Raw genomic sequence first — 25,666 nt, forward strand, 5'->3', positions numbered from 1 at the left:
ATTGTTGGGCTCATTATTATTTTAGTGAAGTAAACAAAGGTTAAATTGCACAACAGTTTCGCATTAGTCACAATGAAGAAGCATTCAGAAGTATTGCACAAAGACAGGTGCTGTCTTCGTCGCAGTACTTTGTCCACAACGAGCAGAGCATTGGTACCTGGTGGCATTCAAGCTCCTAAGGAGCCAGATTCACACTGGTTTGGTGGTCAGCCTGCAGAAAGAACAGCGAACAGCGAAAGAACAGCCATAATAGCGCCGCCTGTCTATTTCACTGTCCAAGAAGTGCTTCACCCAAACGTAGTCTCCAGGCGTCAGCTGTCGGTCTTTTCTTGGTATGGCGCGAGCCCACGCTTCCAACCTCACTGGGTCACTAGGAAATTTGAAGGTTACCTTCTCCTTGCAGGACGCGTACCCAGCTGCAGTTCGGCACGACACATTTCCGCCCCATCCTGAAGAAGCACTGGTCGAAATCTGCAAAGCACTCTCCTTTGTCGCGGCGTGAAAAGCGCGCGCAAACATCGAGGAGTCGGCGCCGCCGGCGCAACGCGCGGAGGCCACTGAGAGCGCTAAAGAGAAAGAAACCAGCAAATCGCGAAGGGAACTTTCCCTCCCAAGGCCACCTACGCATGCGCGCGCACAACATGCGAGCGAGGAGCGAGGGGCGCGTGCATGCGGCGGCAGACGCCGTCTGCTCAGGGGCCACTACTAGCAGTTCGTTTCAAGCGCTGTAAGGCCTATAATTCTGGCAGCATCGATTAGGAACTGCAGCTAAAATATCTGTCATATCTACCGATTGATGTTACAGACAGAAATCTTAGAAATTTTACAATGTACGAGGCGCTATCACGATTTTTTATGCGTCGCGTCCATAGAAGAGCATGTAAAAGAAAAGATGGCAACAGGCCGAAAGCGTCATCTGTCGTGCTTCGGCGTTACCGCATTCCGCCGTGACGCTATCGCACCGCCCTCGCGCGCTGCCGTAGCCGAGAGATTCTCCTCCTCAAATACTTCTTTCTCCTTGGTTAGACCTTCCGTTTGGTTCCTCTCTATTCATAAAAAAAAAAAAAACTGGTAGTCGAGTCTGGTGTTTCTGTATGAACCTGTTTGTAATCATGTATCCAGACATGCACACTACAAACAAATGCAGATCGCGTGGCGAAGTTGCCACGCTAAGTCACATGCTGTGGGAGTGTCAGTGCTTAATAGATACCAAGGCGTTGGACTGGGCTAGTTGGTACATAGTCACAAAGGATAAAAAACCAGCGGAAAACACAGGACACAGCTAAAAGAAGTCGACTTGTCCCGTCGACTTCTTTTCGCTGTGTCCTGTGTTTTTCGCTGGTTTTTATCCTTTGTGGCTTAATAGATAATTCGAACAGTGGCGATCCCTCCGTCTCTGCCCCCGGCAGCCTCCGCTTGCGCTGGGAGGTCGCACTGCTGAGCTCGAAACTGACAGCACAACTCTGGGCCGTCCAGCGTGTCGAGGAAGCCGCTTCTGAGACAAGGTCTCGGAACCGCGTGCGCGGCGGGTTCCTAGGCCCACTAAAAGACGCCGGACACGAATCCTAGTGATTCAGCAATAAAGTTTACATCCTTCTTCCGGTATAGTCGACAATCAGCATATCATGGTTTTGAAAGGTCAAAATGTACGGAATCTGCCTCGCGCCTCGAGCAAATCCGTGCACAGTCTCCCGAAGTTGCAGTAATATCGCGAGAGGGTCTACCGCATGCCGTGTAAGCGCCTTATAACGTCAAGTGGCGAATGATGATAATATGCGGTGCACAGAAAGCACGCTGCTTACTTCGGTAGTGCACACACCCTACTATTGTTATCTGCGACGCCCCATCGTGCAATGCCACAAAAACAAAATCAAGTGAACATACAAGTGAACATAATCATCGCTTACCGTTTTTACGTCTATATATTAATTTTTGAAGCATGCGCGGGCCTCACTAGTATTAACGGAGATGGGAAGCGCATATTTTTCATTTTTTCTTGTAACCAAGATTACGAATATAAAAACCCTTGCAGGTAGTGTACATTCCTGAAGGGAGCAGCATGATAGATGGTGCAGTTCTTGCGCACACTATCGCCGATGTCATCGCTTCTCACCGTGATGAGTACCGGAGGTTCCGCGGGGTTGGTGCTCACATGATGTTTTTAAAAATCTGGGAAACCTTACCGTTTCTTGCATATTTTGTGGTAAATCACGCTTACGGTGGCGCCAGCTTTCCCAGTGGTGGACTTCTCCCCAATATCGTGTCGAACGATGCGCACACGTCTCCGGTTGGAATGTGCTGGCGAGAGAGTGGGAGATCTTGGCAAGACAAAGATTGTGGTGTTCCGCAATCGGTCGAACTTCTCCTGGATTGAGCAACTCTACGCTTACAAAAACCGTCGACACTCGGCATCATGAAAGAACGTAAGGTGTGCACACACGGATACGAGAGTAGAGGACCTGACAACGCAAACGATATCAACTGAAAAGTCGCACTGTGGCAGGAAAGAAGTTAGACCCAAGACTTATCTGCGCATGCTCGGGAATGGCAACGACACCTGTATATCAGACGCACGTATGGGTCTATACAACTGTATAGGCATTTAATTTCTGTTTTTGTGCATGTTAATCGAAGGCTGGTTCACGCGTGCGTTCCGTTCATTGGACGCGTTTTTTTTTTTCATTCTTATGTTCTTTTTTTTAGTATAAAAGTGCGCATTTATCTAATTTCAGCGTGCGTCTACCATTTCGATGATACAACAAATAATTAGACGGCAATCCTTCGGTTAACGACCAGCAATGATGCCCGCAACTGTAGCGCAGTTCTTAGCGCAGAAAGCGTCGTCAGCGTTTATTTTTAGTACATGGCCAACCTTACCTGAATCTAACATCTTAATGATAATAATTGTTGGGGTTTTACGTCCCACAATCACGATATGATTATGAGAGACACCGTAGTGGAGCGCTCCCGAAATTTCGACCACCTAGAGTTCTTTAACGTGCGCCTAAATCTAAGTACAGGGTCCTCTATAATTTCGGCTCCATCCAAAATGGGGCCGGGATTCGATCCCGCGACCTGCGGGTCAGCAGTCAAGCACCATAGCCTCTAGACCACCACGGCGGGTGATTCTATCATCTTGTCGTCAACCTTGCGGTAAAGGGCAAAAAGTGAACGTGCGCTTGCGTCTCCCGCGCTTCTCTGCGGGCAACAGTATCGTGTACTAATCGGAGTTATGCATCTAAAAGAAAGGAATGAAATCAAACTAGTGTTGAAGATTGGGCAAGTAGATATTGAGACGTTGTAATGTGCTAACTAAACATACGCCGCAACTTACCGGTGAGATTACTGAAGCGCATGCTATAGCTAAGGCAGGTTGTCTATTAGCGCCCCATGTTTGGGCAAAACATGGAATATCGCGATGCGTTTAGTCCTGCTTAAAAGACGCATCTGCATCGACAGCATGGTGAGTTTTGCGCGAAGTCTGTTATGTTTACATTGTACGAGATGCATATACTTCATGGATTCTGCGAACGAAAGCCAGTTGGAAGTCAACGCTCTTCCCCCTCCTTTCATTTTTACAGCTGTTTATGCGGACCCTATGCCGTCAGCATTGTTGTCGTGGTCACGATAAAGGTCACGTGACAAGGATGGAGAGGAGGAGTTCTGTTGGGAGGAGGAGAGGGAAAGGGGGTCATGTGGTGAAGCTTACGTAAGGCGGGCGATTCAAAGAGTGGATCGAGAGGGGAGCTGTTGCCCCTGAAATGGCAGAACGTAGACTGGGGGTGACAGGAAAGCCCTTAACAGAAAGAGAGAAGAATATAGGGTAACCCACGCCGACCACAGCCGTCGACTGGAACTAAAGACCTGACTTAGCTTAAATAAAGAAGCAACAAAGAAATGACTTAGAAGTAAATGGGCAAAATGAAAGGAGCGACTTGAAGGAACCGAATAAAAGGGGCAACAGCTTCGCTGTCCGACGGCTTTCACGGCGTGGAACTGGGTATACTCTTTACAGCAAAGCTCTATATGTCTACCCCGGAACGGTTTCGTCTCCGTAGACTAAACACAAAACGCCAGGCCCCTAAACCACCAATAGACGCTCTTGCTCGCGTGCTCCTCTGCTAGCAGATGCGCGCGTTCCTTGCGTTTTCACTTCGGACGCTGAGGAAGGGCACTCGGATAGGTGGACAGACTAGCCGACGAACGCGTTCGCTGTAGAATCATGCACAACTCTAACGCCGCAACTAAATGTCCACCTCTGGGTGGTTTAGGGGCCCTTTAACAAGTGAAGGCAAACGGCATATTTTTCTTTGCAGTCAGGCATACAGCATAGAACTCAGTAGTCGTTTCAATAAAGAAAACCACAAAACAAACATCAAAACCGCATGCTGGATCATAAGGCGCCTGTGAACAATAGGCACACCCTTCCACGCGTTCCCGGTAAATATTAGGTTGCAGCTGCTTTGCACTTCACACGAGGGCTTCGAACGACGTCAAACGGCCCTTCCTTCTCCCCGCGTGTGTTTCCCGCTTTCATGTACAAAAGGGAAAACCGTCTAGCAGTTCATTCAGTTCATTCCAAGACTGCTATGGGTAGACCACGGAAATTAGACACCAGAAGAACAGCGTGAATACAATGCTCTACGAAAGGAAGAAATTGGTCTTGCTGAAAATGGTCGCAGAACCATTCACGGTCCACCACAGCGACCACAAAGCGATTATCGTTACCATTACTATACAGTAAAAATAAAACATTACCTCCCCCCCCCCCCCCCCCCCATCAGCATGGGTAGTGTTTGATACAGCTTCGCTGGACATTTACGTTCGCAGGGCGGGATGGCAACCAATTTTTTTGTTTCTTGCGGCTGCGCAGTTTCTTTGTAGTCTTTGCCGCGCTGTAACAAGTTTCAAAATGCAATGTCAGCTGGTCCGATCTTCAGCACTAGTTGGCTTGATTTCTTGTACAGTCACGAGCTTCGCGACGTTGAACACAGGAACACGTACAGCTTGGTTCAAACAGTGCATTGTCGAGATTGGCTGGCGTAATATTGAGGTTTGTACGCTATCGGGAGCACCCCCTGATGTCGCTCGCGTGTTGTTTGCTGTCGCCTTTATTGTCCAGCAAAAATACCTTTATCTTCTTTCGCTGCGTGACTCGACGTTTGTAAGGGCTTCCATTTACGCGAGCCGTTATTCTATATGCTGTGACATAGCTATAGGGAACCCAAGCTCAAGTTTGGGCGCGGTTGAGTTATGCGTTGCTGGGGGTAGACGCTGCCGGCGAAGGCGGTTTGTCGCCGGATTTGGCAGCGGCGGCAGCAAAGGACACGTGCGTGCATGCGCTCCTCATTCGACCCGGAGCACTGCCAGTCAGCAATAGTTACATTGTAACGCACCACAGATGCAATCCGAGAGCTCTGCGCGTGCGCGCAAACGGGGCGACAGTGTTGTAGCGAAAGGATACTGCGCCGTGGATATTCCCAGTTACGATAGGAGCAGTGGCGCCGCTCGACGTTGCTTCTGAAGCCTAGTGCAGCAGACTACACGCAACCGAGTGCTATCAGGGGACGCACCAGCTAATCGTACAAACTGAGATAGTATTAATGAGAACTAACAGACTGTTGTCTGTTAGTTCTCATTAATATTGTGTATAACAAAGGAAACGAGCCCTTGAAATTAACACTTCTTTCCTTCAAACTGAGATAGTGTGCCATATCCCCTTGCCAGAGTTCTCTGCTTGCACGAAATGGCACGCGCTCCAGTGTTCTCTCTCATAATGCTTGCGACTTTAGTACATCGGGTGCGTTCTTGCCTTCTTCGGTGAACATTTCTTCAATAGCGATCCTCATGGTCCTCTTTGTGTGCCGTGCCCCGTCTCGGACGTACCGCTCATGAACGAAGTTGCTTCTACTCAATGTCAAGTCGCTACCCACAGGCTTCATTTCATCTTTTGTTCGTGGCGATTCCTGAATCGATAAGGTATACGTCTCGACTCGCGTCCCCAAGTTCCCAACATAGATCACCAAGTCGTTCCACCAACAGTGTACGCTTATTTGGAAAGTTCCTCTACAGGCCTCAGCGGGCAACAGGGGCATATGTGTGTCGTATGATGTGGACGCAGTTTCGCGTTTTAGGCTCCCTAATAGGAAGTAGGGGTTCTACCTTAAAGAACATTTCCTTCTTTTACATTAAGACATAGAGGGCGGTCTTGCAGTCCTGCCTAATTAATCCAACCTTTGTTTTCTACACTGACCGCTACTGCATAAAGAAAAGTGGTGCCCGCGTGTGGCCTTGTCGCCGTTAGCCACATTTATCTTGCATATTTGACAAGCTACAGCGCTGAAAAGATTAGGACAGAGAAAAGAGGCACACGACACGAGCGCTGATCCTCTTTTCTCTGTCCTTGTCATTTCGGAATGGTAGCTTGTCGCATACGAACTACCGCTAAGTCACCCAAGTCATTCATTACCCGCTGCTTATGAGCATACTCGAAAAAGCGATTCTTGTTAAGGTCTGCTGTTTTGTCTGTGATATTAGTGACGGCACATTCTGATAGCAGATTTTAGTGAAGGCATTTTCAATATTTATAGCAAGTTAAATTGTGGCTTGCTTTGGAAAATGTTTTAATCCGCTAGTCCTGACTCATGCAATGCATGTTGAGAACAGCCCGCAGGCCAAGCTTTAAGGTTAACTTGTTCACATGGTCATTTGTGCTGAACGTATGAGGCGAGAAGTGGGAAGTCGATATTGCCTTTAGAGTCTTTCCAGTGAAAGCTAGCGAAAGCGGGCGTCATAAATTTCATTCATCAATTACCTTAACAGCCAGCTGTCTTCGAGCCATGCGGCGCTGTTTTGCAGAAAAATATAAGCCTTCTTTCATGCGCCGGTTATCCTGCAAGCTTACTGTCTGCTGCAGCATAAAAGCTATTAAAGTACATAAACATAGATTCAGGAGGAAAGCCATAACTTAATCACAGCAAAAGTCCTGTTATACTTCTCTACATTCAGATGTCTCTCGGCAACTGAGTCGCTAAATCATTTCTGTGACGCTATCAATCCGCCTAACATACCAGCTGCAAACTGTTCTGTAAAGCACAAAACCCACATTGCGCCGTGGGTGTGGTTGATTGCATTCTGCTGTCGTGTGGAAAAATATACGTTAGGCAAACCCGCCAGTGCCTTGACAAGACTAAAAAATATATATAGTGTACTTGCACTGGAGGCGCAATGCTAAAGAGACAGCGGAGCTGATGGGCGCCTATGTAGTCCTGGCTTTTGCTGTTTTGCTAAGTTTTGCCAATTTTCTCTTTCTTTGTTCCTCTGTTTCTTTCTTCTCTCTTCTCTCTGTTTTTCCTCACTCTTTTGTTCTGTTTACTTCTTTGTATTTATTTCTTCTTCTCTCTCTTTCTCCTTCTTGCTCTTTCTATCTTTCTCCCTCTCTCTCTCACTCTCTTTGTCTATTTCTCGCTTGCTTCCTCCTTCTTTCTATCCTTTTCTCTATCTCCCACTCTATTTATTCCTTTCCCGTGCTTTGATTCCTTCTCTTGCTTATTCTTTCTATGCTATGCTTTACTCTCTCTTCCTCACGCTCACTTCTCTTTCCCACCACCTTGCTACACTATACTATACAAGGCTGCTCTGCTAGCGTGTCTGGATAGCCGAGTGGTTTGGACGCTCGCCTTCGGATCGAGGGTACGCGGGTTCAGGCCTCGCGAAGAAATTTTTTCGCCAAGAACTTCTCTTTCACTTTCTTTATCTCCCTTTCTTTCTTTCTTTCTTTCTTTCTTTCTTTCTTTCTTTCTTTCTTTCTTTCTTTCTTTCTTTCTTTCTTTCTTTCTTTCTTTCTTTCCTTCTTTCTTTCTTTCTTTCTTTCCTTCTTTCTTTCTTTCTCTCTCTCTCTCTCTCTCTCTCTCTCTGTATTCGTCCTCTCACCCATCAGGGTTATTTTACAGGTCATCCGGAGAAATCGGCGCATGCATGTTCTGGGAGCGAAGCAGAAGAGGACGAAGACGAAGAAGAAGATGTAGAGAGCGCGTGCCGGTTCATGAAGATAATCATTTCTGTTTCCGACAGACGAATTACGGTGAGCTTAAACATCTTCGCTGTTACAGAGAACATCACCAAAACGTGCGCACTGTGATTCAAAGGCACATGGAAATCCACCGCCGTGATTTTCGATGCACGCCAGGCTTTGACAGGTTCAGAGTGGTAAACAAACATCGATGGCAACTCCACAGCGAAATTATTGAGAGAGAAAGAGACAAAACTTTATTTTTGTCCTTGCTGGGATCAAGGGAGGCGGGGCCGGGAGACTAGCTCTGCCGGAGCCCCCCTTTCTCAAGCGGCGGCCAGAGCTTGGGTCTTGGCGGCGTCTTCGCCTAGCCGGACTGTCCAGTCTGTCATCCGGGCACGCGCTGAGCAGCATAGCCTCCCACTGCTCGGACGTGGTTATCCTGAATGTAGGGTTCGTGAAATTATCGAAGCACATGCGATAGCTAGGGCAGGCAGCACGCGTGTAATGCCCTACCTTTGCGCCTATCAAGATAAGAAATGGAAAGTATATTGATGCGTGTAATGCTTCTTAAAAGATGTACGTGCGTCGACAGCATGGTGTGTTTTCGCCAAACAAGCCTGTCTTGTTTATTTTCGTCGAGTAGTACATACTCCATGCATTTGCAAATAAAAACCAGTTGAAAGTTAGCGCTCTTTTTCCTCATTTCCCTCATTTGCAGTAGTAGTTAACCCTGCAAGAAAGCAAACCACGCACTACATTATCATCCATCCATCACATTCCCTCTATATGACGTTGTTATAGGAAGCACGAAGTTACCGTCGAGACAACGCTATCGGTCCTGCATAAGAAACTGTCTCGGGTGCCTTCCTTTAGACACTTGTGACTTGCTTCGTATTGATCATGGAGCACAAATTAAGGCGCTGCGAGAGTCCCAGAGGTACCCTAACCTTTGGGGCTTCCATATGTTCGTAGTCAGCGGTGTGTGTGTGTGTGTGTGTGTGTGTGTGTGTGTGTGTGTGTGTGTGTGTGTGTGTGTGTGTGTGTGTGTGTGTGTGTGTGTGTGTGTGTGTGTGTGTGTGTGTGTGTGTGTGTGTGTGTGTGTGTGTGTGTGTGTGTGTGTGTGTTTGTGTGTGTGTGTGTATACTGCTTCATCTGAACACCTGGGCCTCGGCAGGTCCCTTCTTGAGCCCCGTGTGCGGCCTCTGCCTCGGCAGCGAGAATAGTGCACCCGGGCGCCTAACAGGCCTGGCTCAACCGAGGGGCACAATGGGCCAGACGTCGCGGGGCTTCGTGCCACCCTGACGGTCGCTTCCGCAAACGTGTCGCCGCCTACTGCTGCTCATGGGGCACTGCCGCTGGCGGCGCCGAGCTTCTCGAACCGTTTGTCACTCGGAAAATGGTCGCGATAATGGTGGCACTGCTCCATTCCAATGCTGACAGGAGCTGAATGAAGAATGATTGGAACCAAAGAGTGGAGAACAGAGGTCGGTTCTGTCTTGCTTCCGCGCCCAGGCTCACTCTGCCTTTGGGCGCTCCTTTCATTCGAGCCGCTCCAGAACGCTTGTCACTTCCTCCTGTTTTCCACCTGTTTTCGATATATTCTATCTACCTCCCTCGACATTCTGAATACAGGGTCGGATTTGCCTGTGCTCGTGACGACTGCACTGTGAAGGGAAAACGAAAAAAGACTGACAGAGGGCGGAAATAAGTGGAAGAAAGCGAGGGTGGTTATTTAGCGTGTTAGCAACAATCGCTGCCGCCGGCATATATTCGCTCTTCGCAGATCTAGCAACTGAGTTTCTGGTGACGGTACAATCCGAGGTGACACTCTTCTGTTGGCTTTCTCGACGCAAGAATGAAAATAAGGCGAGAACATCGACGTCGAAGCCCACTTTGCGTGAGAGCCTCCGCCGACTTTCGTCGCCTAGGGCAATCACGAAACGCAAGAACCACGATAAAAACGCGATCACAGCCTGCAGCGGTGCCGGCTGATTTTCGGTGCGGAACAAACGCAAAAGACTCGCGCGGAATTTATGAATCGTTCGATTCAACTATGTAGTACGTCGAGATAGAAGTCGGGGGTGTACCTCGGATGAGCCTCGTTATCACATTAGTCGGCGCGTCCGTCTGAGACCTTGCAGAAACCGATGGCAAAGAGGGGCAGCGGCGCAAATGCGCCGCCACCGCCGTCGCATTCATCGCGCCCGGCGGCGCATTAGTCGCGCATCAGCGTCGCCCACGGCGAACACGTCCCTCGCCCCCCTCGTGTCGTGTCGAAGGGGGACTCATGCCGGGGGGACTCGCGCCGCGCGCCCGGGGAGAGCGCGTGCGTCCGATAGCGATCTCGCGCGGGGGCCACGCCGCCGTGGCAAACTCTGCAATTAGCGGATCGCGGGTGCCCTGTCGGCCTCCATTACCGGCTCGCATCGTCGACGCGGCCGCCGGCCCGTGTGGTGGCTCAACTGTGTATACTCCGCGCTCGCGGGTTGCTCTTGTCGCTTCAAATGTATAACAACGTCTCGGTGCATGCGGCACGCTTTTACAGTTGAGCTCGGAAACCGGGGAGACATGCGCGGAGGGTTTGCTGGCTGATACATGAACCCCCGCTGCTAGTGCTGTTGCTGCAGTGACGCCTTCGCTTCCCCGCCCTTCCTCTCTCTATTTCGCGCTGGTTGCTCGACTTGCGCTTCGCCCGCCCTCCTTACCTCATCGCTTATTTATTTTTTCTTTGATTTTGTTTCAATTTTTCGCGTACATGGAATACAACGTTAGGCGAGCGCAGTGGGTTTTGGGAATTCAGCGCGGGCTTAAGTACGGTAGTGAGAGTGAGAACGCAGCTAGCGGTCGTTAATAACTCCCTGCTACGTGCACGCGCCGAGTATATACTCGCTGTCGTGGAGTCGGGGAAACGAAAATAAGAAATGTAATCGTTACTAGTGCTTTGGTCAAAAAGTGCAGAATTGCTTTTTCGTCCTATAGCACAGGTTTTCAGATTAGTAACGGAGTAGGAATTCGACATTACATGCATGGGAAAGCGCAACCTATGTAAAAGCATCAAAGAAACCTGCAGTACATGTACATTATACAGCGACATCAGTTATCCCAGTACTTCTGTTCTTCACGCTGCCGTATAGCACGCGCTACGGTCAATAAACAATACCATAAGTATACTTTTGTGGCGCCTCCACTGTGCCTTCGTGTGTTTCTGACACAAAATCAAGAGAACGAAAAAGAAAGTTCTAGAATGCAATACTTAATTGTAAAGGGCGATACTGACGGGAGTTTGCCATCGCAGCATTGAGATGTCCAAAGGGAAAATGCGGGTAATCTAGTAGCGAAAGCGAGATGGGGGAGAATTACTAGGGGTGCACGACGGAAATGGAATGGGTGCTTCTTCCGTTGTGTTTCGCTACTAGCTGTAGCCGGGTGCCGTTGATTAGCCTCTACAGGGTCCGCTCCCCCTCGCCATCTAGTTGCAAGGGAGCACGAAAACCTCAATCTTTTTCCACTCCTTCCCCTTCCACCCCAAAGCGACGTCTAATCCCGTCCCAACATAGTACAAAATCCACCTTCGCCGAGTACTCAACAGCGTTTTTTTTTTTTCCTCTGTAGGTTGTATTCTCCGCAAAAGGTTCATTCAGAGCTGATTAACTACGTTCCCTGTGATCGCTGTGTCGGCAGTCTGGACTGCTCTGCATTGTTTCTGGTATATGTTGTCGGTTCACTATGCAGTATGCTTTGTTTATTGTTGAAGATAGTAATACCCATTTCTTTTTAGTCTGCCGCAGTATTGATAACGAATTCTCTTCGTAGTTTTATCTCTTCGTGTGTTTCTTCTCACTATTCTTAGTTATTTCACCGCAATAAGTATGCGCGTGACGGTTTTAGATATAAGCAATGATAATCAGTTCTGATAGTCGGTTAAATAAAGGATATAGAACAAAGGTGCATGAAAATTAGGGGAGCTTATTCGCAGCTTGCAAGGGCTAACCGCGATAAACATCACAAAACAGGCTATTTTAGTTTGATTATTGAAACAATTAGCTGCAAGACATATTTTTCAGTGGCTGCAGCTGACGTGCATTTCTTTAAAAGGCTGTTTTATTATTCATGTTCTTCTTCTTTGAAATGGTTATAAAAAGACCCCTTTTCCATACTTAACTGCGTCCCTGCTCGCAGTCTCATACCCAAGAAACGCTACGTATGTAATATCATGGTGTTTTGCTACGTACGATTTGTCCAGCTAATAGATAGCCGTAGTTCATTAAATTACCTCGCTTTTACGGGAAAAACAAGGACTTAAAAAATGTTTGCGACGTCATACCTTTAGTCCAATTTTACACACTGAAATGATTACACGTTCTGTATCATTGCATAGCGAGGGCCTCAAGTCTGACAACCATGGTGCCAAGGATGGCATGCGTGGATATGTGGATTCATTGACCGTGAACACCACAGCTTAGAATCAGGCAATTGCCTGATTTTGAGCTGAAGTGTTGTTTGTTTAAAGAATTGTATACATGCACAAACACCAAAAAAATTGAGCGAGAGGACGGCCGCCGTTGTATAATAGCTTAAAAGCACCGCAGGCGCAACACGAAATAAGAAAGCGCGGTTCCCGATTTCGACAAGTAATCTTTTTTTTTTCTCTTTAATTTGTTTGTACGTTATTTTTACATTTCAGTTAAGCATACCAACGAAAAAAGCCTAGACGCTTAAGGACCACTAGCAGAAAGATGCAAAGATGCACAAGAAAAGACGCTTTTCTTGTGCTTCTGCTAAGCATATCAGTTAACTTGCACCTTTCTTTCCCTCACTTTGTATAGGTGTGACAAGCAAAAAAAGTGTCACAGTTTCGCCGCAAGGGTGAAACAATGAATGCGATAGCAACAAATTGGAATGCTATACGAAGTTAGGCTAGCAGCTCACTCCTTTAGCATAAGACCTGGCGTAAGTTGGACAAAACGCTGGTGTGAGGAAACGGGGCTGCTGCAGCGAGGAAGCGATCTTCGTGCTTCTATGGCCCCATTGCAAACGTTGCTATGAGACGCAACACGTACAAAGGTATGAGCCGTTGGCTGATCCCTTGTAAAGATACTGCGCCGCGACGGCGGGCGATCAAGCCCGGCTGGTCAAAGTGTATGCATTTCCAGTCGGAGTCACGCAGCATCTACACCCTCGGTATCCGTTATTTAGCGGTATCTCGGTATCGGCTATTTAACGCAACAAGATGGATCACTTGCGGGAGAAATGATGAGAAAGAAAAAAAAGGAAGCGAATTAAAATTGTGAAAGTCCCGAAACTGCACGATACTTAAGGTAAAAGCCACAGTTGTGGACTCTAGACGTTTTCCACGTGAGTTTTTCTTTTTCTTTTTCTTTTACATTTACTCAATGCACCGTACACGAGCGTTGTTGGATTCGGCTGATATTGAAATGCTGGTACCATGGTCGGAAACGAACCGGCGAACTTGTGCTCTCCCGCACTGGGCCTTATTTTCACTGAGCTACCATGGCGCGTGGGAAAAGTATAAAATGAAAGTAATAATAATGTCGAATTGTAACGGATAGCTAGCTTTTGCCCTATGTATGACGTACGTGTTCACATATACATACCTGTGCGCTTGTCAAGTATTCCGTCACCCCATTATAGCTGAATGTCTCTTATGGGGAATGCTGCACTGCTTTGGATCGCTCACTGCGCGTGTAAGTGCAACTCGGCGGTTCACGACGAACAAAGACGACCTTCTACAAACAACCACCGATGCTCCCTTGAGAAGTACCTAGATCCATAAGCGTGTGCAGGGTTCCCCTTCAGGGGGGGGCGAAGGCTCGTCGCAGCGCCCCCATCCCTACTATGTCAATGTATGCGGCTGCCTTTGCGCCCCTCTTCTCGCCCCCCCTACAATGTATGGGGCTGACTTTGCGCCCCCCCCTTCTCGCCCCCTTGCCCCCCCCCCCCCCCCCCCCCCCTGCGCACGCCTATGCCTAGATCCTTCAGCAACCGATACGGATTGCAATTCGGCGATTCACAGCGGACAGGGTTGACCTTATTCAAACAACCTCCGATGCTCCCTTAAGAAGGGACTCTACACTTCCGCAGCCGATACGGCTTAGTGAGGGGCCACAGCCGTTCCCGACGACGCACACGGCGTGCCACTCTGTCGACGCGGTAAGACCTCCGGCAACTCTGCTCGACTAAATTCCGGCGCGTGCCCGTATGCAGATAGGCCATGCGATACGCGGAGACTCTGTTGGAGGTGCTTGTCTCCGGGGCACGCTGGTCCGCTTTGCTACTGGGCCGCATCATTTGCATGTGGTAATGCCACTGCTGCGAAGGAGGCAGTGGTCCCTTCAGAGTATAAAGCTCGGGTGGAGAGGCGCCCGCTGGCCGCCGCTGTATCTGCGCAGCGCGGACTTGTTTCAGTACTTGCTTGCGCAAGCAATAGGCGGATACAGAAGAACCTAGAAGCAGGGCGCTAAGAACGCCAACAGAAATGACGTTCCCGCGCTGAGCCTTTAAACGTTACGGCGGCTACGTTGAGAGCAAGTAATGTAAGCGGAAGGAGGAGGAAATTTGCAATAACGTTTTCTTTCGTTCACTTCCGCCTCTCTGCAAGTTTATGAGTTTTCTTTTTCTTTCCTTTCCGCCTAAACCGGATCAATGAAGACGAGAATACTGAAGAAGACCGAGATTTTTTTTATTTATTTTTTTCAGCGCAAGCTTATGAAGCGGAATGCTTCTGCAGGCACGTTGACGCTTATTTTCTTTCTCATATCGAGTCCGGATGTTATCGAAGAATGCAGAAGCCGTTAGCGCTTGAAGTAGGCTTGAAAAAAAATCTGACTCCACTGCATGTACTATTTTCATGCGAAAACAAGCATCTTTTTGCAGGCGCTGACATTTGGATTTAGCATGAAGAGATAACGGTGACGGGCATCTCTTCTAAAATGCTGACAAGAATTGCACGATTGAAAAGCAGAGTAACCAATCTTTTAATGCTAAGGGCCATCACCTTGGGCCATCTCTTGGCATGTACATTTCTGAGGGTTTGTGAATGCAGTTTTTCTACCCATGCATTTTGACCAAACGGTCTCGCAAAATTTCATGCTATAAGTGCTGACATTCTGTACCCGCAGTAAACTTAATTTCTACGCACGTGGACCTCTATAGAACTTTAGGATAGAGCTTGAGTGATAGCGAAAACATATCGGTGCACCTAGAGCGGTTTCAAGCGCACTTAATAATTAACGGTGGTTTGCGGATTAATCATCGCAGCCCCACCCTTGAGCGTGTAGATTGCCCGCGTTCCATAACCCATGCGTACCATTCATGTTGCTTATTAACAAAAGCAGTGTCACTTTCATATTACTCTTCGCAATTGCTAATGGCTTACTTAGCGCTTTAGCTAACGTGTGCCACAAAGAGAGCGGTATTTGTGAACATGCAGAATTTTGGAAGCAGCAAAATTAGCATCTATAATGTCGTGTATCAGACGCTCATCTCTGGGTGACAACCAGTGCTCTGACGCACTTCGCTATATTAAAACCTTTACGTCGACTGCTTACACTGTCGCTATCAATCAGTGAAAGCTCTCGAAGTTTTTTTTTTCTTTTTTGCTAGTATGAATAAGCGTCTGTTGGTTTCTTCCCAAACTGCTTTGGAGCGCTAAAGCGTAAAACTATTCTATTGTAATTTTATTCAAATCTCCGGACGTCAGATTTATGTGACCACCGATGCAAGATTGGGCGGGCACCGGCAATGTTTTCTAAACATCGCCACAGGACTATTTCCTCGTTTGCAGGAAATGCCCTTTGTTTGGTTTGAAAGCAACTATGCCTTCTCTTACGCGGTCTGCTTTTTTTTTTTTTATCTCACCGGCTCTCGCTGGGCAAGGAACTCGCCGAAGTCGAGAGGGTTTGAGCTGGGCCGAGGAAGCCGAGCCAGAACGGATCAACAGTGGAGGAAAGCACCCGGTGTCTCTTTGCCCGCTTTCCTTTGCTTCTCCTGCGGTGGCTAGTCGACGATCACGGTGGCGTGCAACGGTGCGATAAAAAAAAGCAACAATTCTCGGCGAAGAATAGTTCGCAGAGCTGCGTAGTGCGAGTGCTGAAAGTGCTTGACAACGTTGTACTGATACACGAGATGTTTATTCTGTTCTGTTCTCACGGTTCTGTGACGCCGCTTGATACCGGCTGCGAATTTGAAAGTTGTAGAAGTATACTTCTACAACCTTCAAATTCACAGCAGCTTAACAAGTATACTTGTTTAGCAGCCGTCGAGAAATATTTTTAGGTTTTTGATCATAGCTTTTCCCGGTACACCTAAGCCTTAAATATTATATAATAAAGGTCTGCAATATAGTTGGTCGTCTCGTATTCTGTAAAATACCTACACCTACGAAAGCCATATATAATTGCTCGCCCAAATCAACTACTTCTGTCTCGTTTAGTGAACAATTCTGGCGCGTAAGGTGTCGCACGGCTAAGCTCGAGGGCGCGGGTTCGATTCCCGGCCACGGCGGGCGCAATTTGATGAGGGCGAAACGGAAAGAACACCGGTATTTTTAGCTTTATGTGCACGTTAAAAACCACCCCAGGTGGTCGAAACTATCTGATGTCTCCCGCTACGGCGTGCCTCATAGTCATGTCGCGGTTTTGGCACGCGAAACCCCGGCAATTATTACTATTGTAAGCACATTTAATGCACTTCATCGTTCTCATTTGTACATAGCCATCATCATCCCTGTTCTTCTTCTTCTTCGTGGTTCTGTGCCGAGGCAGACACTGGAATAAACGGTTCTGCTGGCGTTCTCTGGTCTGGTCGTCCTGCGTCTTTCACTATTAGTAGTAGTAGTAAATGATTTCAGTAAAAATACAGATGGCACTACTTCCGTATGCGACTTTTCACTATACTTAAAATCGAATATGACTTTACCTTCAGCGCCATTGTTAAGAAACCTTGACGCAAATACAATTCTCAGGTTTTTGTAAAAAAATAGCTTGCAACTATTTTTTTAAAAGTATGCAGAGAAAGTATCAGGCAACTTATCAGTCGTACCGAAGTATGAATCATATAGTAGGACCAGAAAAAAAATTGCTTCATTACTTTAATCATGCAAAAAATCGAATACGGAGAGACTGCTATTCGACTATTATGCAGTTTTTGAATTCGCTAATGAAAATTGTGGATAAGAGGCTGGGCCCGAGCTAGTTGGTACACTGACATTATGAAACCGTTAAGCGCACAAAGACGGGAACAGCGCTCTGTGTGTCGTCTTCTTGTTCCCGTCTTTGTGCGCTTAACGGTTTCATAAAATTGTGGAATGTTCGTTTCCTTCAAATATAAGGGTTAATGATACTTGTACTTTTGAGGGAGTCTCCAGAGAGGTTGATGTAAGTGAAGACTGCTCCGAATGAGTCTCCTGCAGGAGAGCTGCGGTCACTGCGCAAAGGCACTACCTCCTGGGCTAACGTATGGAGTTGGATACTTCAATTGTACAGTTTTCAGTTAAAAAAAAAGAAAAGCGGACTCGCTTTAAGCTGTCTCTGTACGAATGTGTTGTCTTGATTTAATATTACAAATAATAATGACAATAATAATTGGTGGGGCTTTACGTTCCAAAACCACGATATGGTTGAGACCGTAGTATGGCTCCGGAATTTCTGACCACCTGGGGTTCTTCAACGAGCACCGAAATCTAAGCACACGGGCCTCTAGCATTTTGCCTCCATCGAAATTCAATCCCGTGACTTTGGGGTCAGCATTCAAGCAACATAACCACTAGATCACCGCGACGGGTGTTATTATTAAGGCCAAAGCCTTAGATGCCTCATCAAATGCGAAAATTGACAGGCGTCCCGCGTCGGCGTCTCCCGCCGGCGACCTCAACACGAGTGATGCAAAAAATCATCACGTGAATTTGTGACGTCATCACAACGTCACTATGACGTTACGTCACGTCCCATGATGACGTCATCACTTGACACTATCGCTTGGTCAAAGGTGGGCCGATTACGGAGGCAGTGCAAAACCACGTTAGGTACGGAAAGCTTTCGGCGGGTGGCGTGGCAGGATCAATACATCGATTGAGAAAAAAAAGAAGAAGTCATCTTAGGGGAATGCATAAGGGACCCTGTGATTTATATTCGGACAGTGTTTGATAAATACCACAACCCGTTTTATTTCCCGGGGAGCTAAAACATTGGCTAAATTACGTTTAGTAGACGCCAACGTAGCTAGAACACTTTTGACAAGCACTGTACCTGTACCAGCAGCAGTCAATAGTGCAAACCGAGAGCAAAGCCCGACCTGCCCAACACTATTCTCACCGTTCCCGTGAGCTGTATGCGTCTTCAACGTGGTGTGTTTACCGTCAAAGGCGAAGATATGATTCTTGCTGGACTTTCGCATGATGTCGGAATATGGGTATACAGCTGCAATTCCATTGGAGAAACGGTAGGACATCGAATAAGAGTGCTAATTTGGTCTAATTGGTTTAACATCGATGTGGTGCACAAACAGCGCAGATAACAGAACTACGATGAGACAACAGGGGCGCTCGTGTTGTCTTATATTGTATAGTTTAGCTGTCTAAGTTTTGTGTTCAGAAAGTCGACAGCGCATTTAGGCGGCTTTTGCAGCTAGGTTTCGCTGCTTCCAGAGGCAACGCTATACGATGCTATTGTGCTCAAGCGTTGCTTGGGCCGAAGCCACCATGCTTTTGGCTAGGAAATGTGCTAGGTGCTTCTCGACGGTAACATAAGTGCTTTTTGATAATACGATGAACATGTTTAGCTATTACTCTCCTAAATCAATTCTTAATTCACAGGAAATCCCTATGGATTTCCTTGTGGCTTCGTGCTACGTAGGCGGGTGGTTGTCAGTTTCCCTTTTTTAACCCTTCCGCAACCTTGTGGTATACCGCAGAACTCATTTGAAATAAAATTTCTGTGAGTGTCAGGTTCTGGTCGTTTTCTTGTGCTTGTCCAGTTTGTGCCGCTGTCCTTTGTTTTTATTCATCATGCCCATCGATGTCATGTTTATATACTAGATTTGGCATTTGATTGTCTATCATAATGAATTAGGCGCTCTGGACGAAGCAGTACGATTTCTCAAAGTGTGTGCTAGCGCTGATGAGACCATGCGGTTTGAAGGCGGGACTTGGAATCGAAAGGTCAGGGATTCATTCTTTTGGTAGACCGATAGTTCACAGTGAATTTTCATTGCTCTAGCTTATTCGCTGTTGGCCGGCGCTGACCAGTGTTTTGGAAGACTCAAGCAAATTGACAGGAAAAAAAAAAGTCTCCTTCAAGAGTGGGCCAATAGAGCTTGAAGATTTAGAGACTATAGAAACGCCTGGCCCAAGACCGCCTATACGCAGTACACGGGAAACAACCCTTCGAAAGGCATCCAACGGGTCGTTTTATCAATGGTCAGGGTTAGGCCGCTGTTGTATGGGTTCGATAGGGTTTCACAGCCGTGTTTGCTTAGCGACCGGAGGAAGGCACGAAGGTCCATTACGCTGTCCGTGCGTAATGCCGAACCCTGTTGAGATCTATTCGGTCAGGTCGTACGAGCGAAGTGGCTCGCAGGACATTGCTCACTGCATTAGTATCCCCTCGAACAACGTGAATTCTTCAGGGTGAGCTATGGAACGCGGCTACAGGCCTGGCGAAGGAATCAGCGCAGTGTCCTTTATCGCGCACTGCATCGCGCTCAGTATTTCGCTAAAGCAGTCGGTGCACGCTGCGGCACCGATGTCCCGGAACTCGTGAAACAAAGTTGGGTCTATTCCCTGCTTCTAGAGGGAAGCACGCACAAGCACCTTAGAGAAAAATAAATAAGAACAGTCGCGCCAGTGAGAGCACAGGCGCGTCTATCTGTCCGCGCTTGTGCTCTAGCTCGACAGACGATCGGAAGCTGCGAAACTTGCGGCACCGCACGCTGCATTTTGAACAGGGCTCCCAAAAACCGATAACGCGGCTCGCGTAAATCACGCTTCTTCGCCCCCACTTGCCTTTCTTTTCTTTTTGCCTTTTTTCTGTTTTTTTTTTCTCGAACTCTTCTTGAGGGAGAACACCAACGAAGGGGCGACACCTAGGCTGCAGCTTGCATGGAGATGGCAAGCAGCGTGTCGGGCAAATAAAAAAATGAAGAAAAATACCAGAAAATTGCACTGACTTGAACAGCTTATAACGGCGCCCGGTCAGATGACTGGTTGTAGGCGACTTAGCCTTTTCAGCTTATGCTAGGCCTCGTGCTAACTTTTCATTTCTTTATTTTTCTGGTAGCCACAGAAAACACGTGGTAGAGGGTATCTGTTTTGCTATAGGTGTGACAACCAACCATCCAAGACTACGAGCGCACGTTGAGTTTTGCGTGACCGTTGCAACGCAACTTTATTTCTGTGCTTGCCTGATGTTGGTGGAATTAGAGGCGATTCTTATGGAGATGGTACGAAGTGACGCCTTCTGATTCACAACGAGCGGTGTAGGACTTTTGAAGCGACGAGAACTCTGCATACATTTATTTGCTTCCTTTGAGTAGCTGCTTATACTTCTATAGTTTGCTCTTGCATTTATTTGCGTCATAAATTGTATTTCTATAAGAATGGCTACAGCCACTGCTGAAGATTCACGTTCAATTCTTTCGTGCTTCCGTGTAGCACTAACAAATAAGAGGCAAAGATCCACAGCTGCCTAGACAGCTAACGTTATAAACAGAGTTTGTGTTCTGAATACAATTGGTATTACTCTTTTTTTTTTTTTCGTTCTCCCTACGGTGAAGCATTCGGGCGTGAGTTTTTTTAGCTACAACGTACGTATATATATAATTTCTCGGATATACGAAAGCACTCCCCTCCAATATGTGATTTCTTGCTGTCTCAAAAAATAGGCGAGGGAGCCCCAGCCTATGTACGGTGAAAAAAAGAAAGGCATATCTGCAGCGATGGCTTATGAAATACGCAGGGACTTCCCGGGGGGCTGGATGTCTGTCGGCCTCAGAGATTTTGTATTCTGCGGAGCACCTTTGCTAGGTGGGTGGCTGCGCGCATTGGAAGAACCGTGGAAGAAGTGGTTTCCTTGGAAGCGTTATTCGACATGTTCTTTCCGATCGCGTCGAGAACACTTATCCAGAAGGATAAACAATGAACAAGTGCGGCGGTACTTCGGCGCTTCACCAGCCCCGCCGTCGTACTCTACCATTGTTGTTGTTTTTTTAATTTTTTTTAACGACGCGATACCGTTCATTTATGAAGTTTCTGCCATTGTATTGCTCCGTCTTGTCACTGCAGGGAATCTTTTTTTTTCAATTTGTGATTTCTTTAAAGCCTGAACGCATACACTACACAAGAAAATTGGGCATGCATTATCATCTAGAGCGTTGTTCAGTCTGAAAAGAATATTTCCGATTGTTAGTAGTAGGCGTTCACGTGGCAAGGCACTTCATGTTCGTTACGCTAGTAGTATTTGAGAAGGGTAATTTTCAGTCCCTAGAGAGAGAGAGGGAGAAATGTAATGCGGAAAGGCAGGGAGGTTAACCAGAAAACATATCTGGTTTGCTACCCTGCACTGGGGAAGGGTTAAGGGAAGACAGAGACGTAAGCAAGAGAGGAATGGGATAGGGGGGGAGGGAAGCACACACACATGCGCGCGCACGCGCACGCACACGCACACGCACGCGCACGCACACGCGCACGCGCACGCGCACGCGCACGCAACACACACACACACACACACACACACACACACACACACACACACACACACACACACACACACACACACACACACAGAGCGAGAGAGAGAGAGAGAGAGAGAGGAGTGTCACAATCATTCAACGAGGCCAGTCGCTAGCAGAAACTTCGACAGCGCCTACGCTGCTTTCTGGCGTGAAGCTCGATCTTTCCGACATTCCAAGATTGACTGCTCAGAAAGCGGCTGGTCGTCGAGGCGAGCAAACACTGCTGAAAGGGACTGTCTCTGAGACCTGTAATGAGGGCACTGACATAAAATATGCTCAATGGTTTCGTCATTGCCGCAATGGTCACATGCAGCGCTGTCTGTCATTCTGATGCGACAAGCAAACACGTTCGAAAAAGACACCCCAAGCCACATGCGGCAGAGAAGGGTCGTCTCGGATCGGGGTAGGCCAGATGGAATAGTGAGTCGTAGGCACGGATCCAGGCGGTGAAGACGGGTGTGGAGAAAGCCGGGCGTGTTCCACATAGACCTTGCGACATCATGCGCAGGCGTATTAATCTTTGCTGCTGCGTCGCTTCTTGATAGTGGAATAGGTTCCATCCCGCAATTTTCGTTAGCATTCTTAGCTGCATCGTCGACATGCTCGTTACCGATGATGCCGCAGTGGCCTGGGAACCACTGAAAGGTTGCAGCATACCCTTCGTCTATTAGTTGATGGTACAGTTGTCTTATTTCCAGCACCAATTGGCCTTGAGGCCCACGACGTAGAGCAGTTCGAAGACATTGCAGAGCTGGTCTCGAATCAGTAAAAGTGCTCCATTTTTGTGGTGCTTTTTGGTCAATCCTGCGGAGTGCGCTGCGGACTTCCGCGAGCTCCACGGCTGTCGATGTTGTCTTGTGTGACGTTCGAAACTGGATGTTTTCGGCTCTTGCTGGGAAGATCACAGCTCCTGCAGATCCTCCAACAGTTGTTGAGCCATCCGTGTAAAGTATAACATGGTCTTTGTGTTCTTTGTGCAGCATGAGTAGAGTCAGCTGCTTCAAAGCTGGCGACAAGAGCTCCGCCTTCTTGCGAATCCCCGGCACTGTCAAGCGTAGTTTTGATCGGTCCAAGCACCAACGGGGTGTTAGAATCCGTTCCGGAGGCGTGTAGGCTGTTGGAAGGCACTCTCGGTAAGTCAATATTCTCTTAGAGAAGGAGGCACTCGGTCGATCTTATGGAAGCGAAGAGAGTTGGTGGGCAGGGGCGCGAGCAAGGTGCCTAATATGAGCTCTAAGCACCTCCAAAGTACTGTGCACTGTGGCCGGATGATCTTTAGCAAGTGCGATGGTTTCCGCTGTTGATGTGCTGCGTGGTATATCCAAGACAAACTCTGAGTGCCTGGCCCTGGGCGTTTTCGATTGTACGTATACTGCTTTTGCAAGCGTTCGTCAGAACCGGCAAGCTGTGCCGCGGGTACCCCAGAAACAGCGTTTTGTATAACTGCAACATCGCGTGCACTGACGTGCCCCACGTTTTTCCCCCGAGGAATTTGAAAAGTTGTGCGATGGCCGTTAGGCGCTTCTTTAGAGTGGCCACATGGGGACTCCAGCAGAGATTTCGATCGATCGTGACCCCCCAAAAACCTGTGCGTCCTGGCGTAGCAGACATTGTGTCCGTCGATGGCGATGGGATATGACGTCACGCGTAAAGGCGACCAGCGCCGATTTCTCTGGAGAAATCTCGAGGCCTTGTTCTCTAAGGTACGCCGATACTGAATTCGCTGCTTTCTGGAGCCTCGCACGTACCCGAGGACGTGTCACACCTGACGTCCAGGCACAAATGTCATCTGCATAGAGAGATATCTGCACGGAATCTGGTATGCGTTTCACGAGACCGATCAGAACCAGGCTGAATAGTGTGGGGCTCAATACACCACCTTGAGGAACACCACGGTGTGTGTAATTCTCAGATCCAGCGTCATATGGACAAAGTGGAGTTTCAACGGTGGGCGAAGTTTTGCGAGTCTAGACCCTCGCAAACCGCTTTCTCAAATATGGCGAACCGTTCGAAGCCTACGCATTTCCACTTCTCAAACCTGGAAAATCACCTCTAGAGCTGACGTCATACCACATAATAGCGCTGGCTAGTTGCATGGGGGAGCTGATGGAGCGAATGATCCTGGCCAGACTCGAGTGGTTCCTAGAACGCTACAGAGTATATCCAGACGCCGTGGCCGGTTTTCGTCGTCTTCGTAGCTCCATTGACAATGTCATTGACCTGGTGACCTACGTACAACACCAGAAAATGAGCAGACGGCTATCTGTCGCCCTATTTTTTAGATGTCAAAGGAGCATATGACAATCTTTCTCACGAAGATATACTTGACGCCCTAGAGTCGGTTGGTTTGGGTGAGCGAGTGTACCGCTGGATCTGTTGCTACCTACATATCAGATCATTGTGCAAACTGGTGATGGGTCAGTCCCTAAACGCTAAAGCATACCTAGGAAGTGAACGAACAGGGGGAACGAAACCATATCCTAAGTGCGCTATAGCGCACTTAGGATATGGTTTAATTAAAGCATGAAGTCACTTTGGATCACTTTTCTTCCTTAATGCATTTTATATAGAAGTAAATACAAGAATTTTGTTTGATACAGCGACAATGTCATAGGAATAAAATATAATTCCATACATGTCGCATTTGGTGGACCTGACCAGTGGACGTATAATCCACGTGATTTTTAATTAATGCAAGTGTGATTTTTAATGAATAAAGAAGAGCTTTGTATTGCCAGAAATGAAATCGAGAAAGATTTCGTTGCTTCAGAAAGTGCAGAATGGGGTTAAATGAAAAACGGGCAAGCTGAGCAGAACAGATCCCGGTTGACTAGCCTGTACTTGAAGAAGGGGGAATGGCAGGAAACGGTTAAAAGGAAACAAAGTTCAGGGTTTATGTCACCTTCCTAGTGAAAGATCTCTCCGTCCGATAGTCTTCATGAAGAAACCTTAAGCAGCGCCTTCGTGGCCTCCTCAAGCTGTGATTTATTTATTTATTTATTTATTTATTTATTTATTTATTTATTTATTTATTTATTTATTTATTTATTTATTTATTTATCATACCCACAGGGCCAAATGCATTAAAGCAGGGGGTGGATTACAGAGGATCATAACATTTACATGCGAACACGTTTACAACGTTACAGTCATACAATGTCAGCTAAGGCGTTCTTGAAGGGCTTGTGATCTATGAGGGTGGTTGTTTGTGGAGAAAGGTGATTCCATTCTTCTGATGTCAGCTGTAAGTAAGACTGAAAAAAAAAAAGGCGTCAAGTTCGCAGCGTTTGCAACCTTTTATGCGCTATCTGAGCGAGATGAAACTTATTGCGAACGAGATGTAGGCTCGTTGCGGATCTGAAAATGGTGAAATACGGCGTTAAAAATGCTGAAGCAAAAGAGCTTACCACGAGATGCAATGGATAGTATAGGTCAAGGCTTGATTTCACAAACGATATGCTTGCTGTTCTCTTAAAAGGCGAATTTATCTGGAATAAGTTTTAGTTAACGAAGTAAGTTTTCGTTGCTTGGATTCCAAGACAAGGTAGCATGTTGTAGTTTAGAGCGAATGAGCGTTTTGTGCATGAGTAATTTTTATAATGAAGTTTCTTAGGTACGCATATGTAGTTGCAACGAAGGCATCCCAATATTCGATTAGCATTGCTATTTATGTCGAAAATGCTGCCTTCCTGAGAGAGATTAGACATGGTGTTAATGTCAAAGTACTTGTAGGAATACAGTGATGTGACAAATAGACGAAACGATGATGGCAATGATTTTCTATATCTGCGCATGTGATTGCATTTCCTAATGCTGGACACCATGTGCTGCACACTCATTAAATAGCTCCAAGGTCGGATTAAAGAACTTAGTATCATAAGCGCGGTTAATTTATCAAAGGACAAT

This window comes from Rhipicephalus sanguineus, chromosome 1, assembly GCF_013339695.2.
Source record: "Rhipicephalus sanguineus isolate Rsan-2018 chromosome 1, BIME_Rsan_1.4, whole genome shotgun sequence".
NCBI classification, from domain to species: domain Eukaryota; kingdom Metazoa; phylum Arthropoda; class Arachnida; order Ixodida; family Ixodidae; genus Rhipicephalus; species Rhipicephalus sanguineus.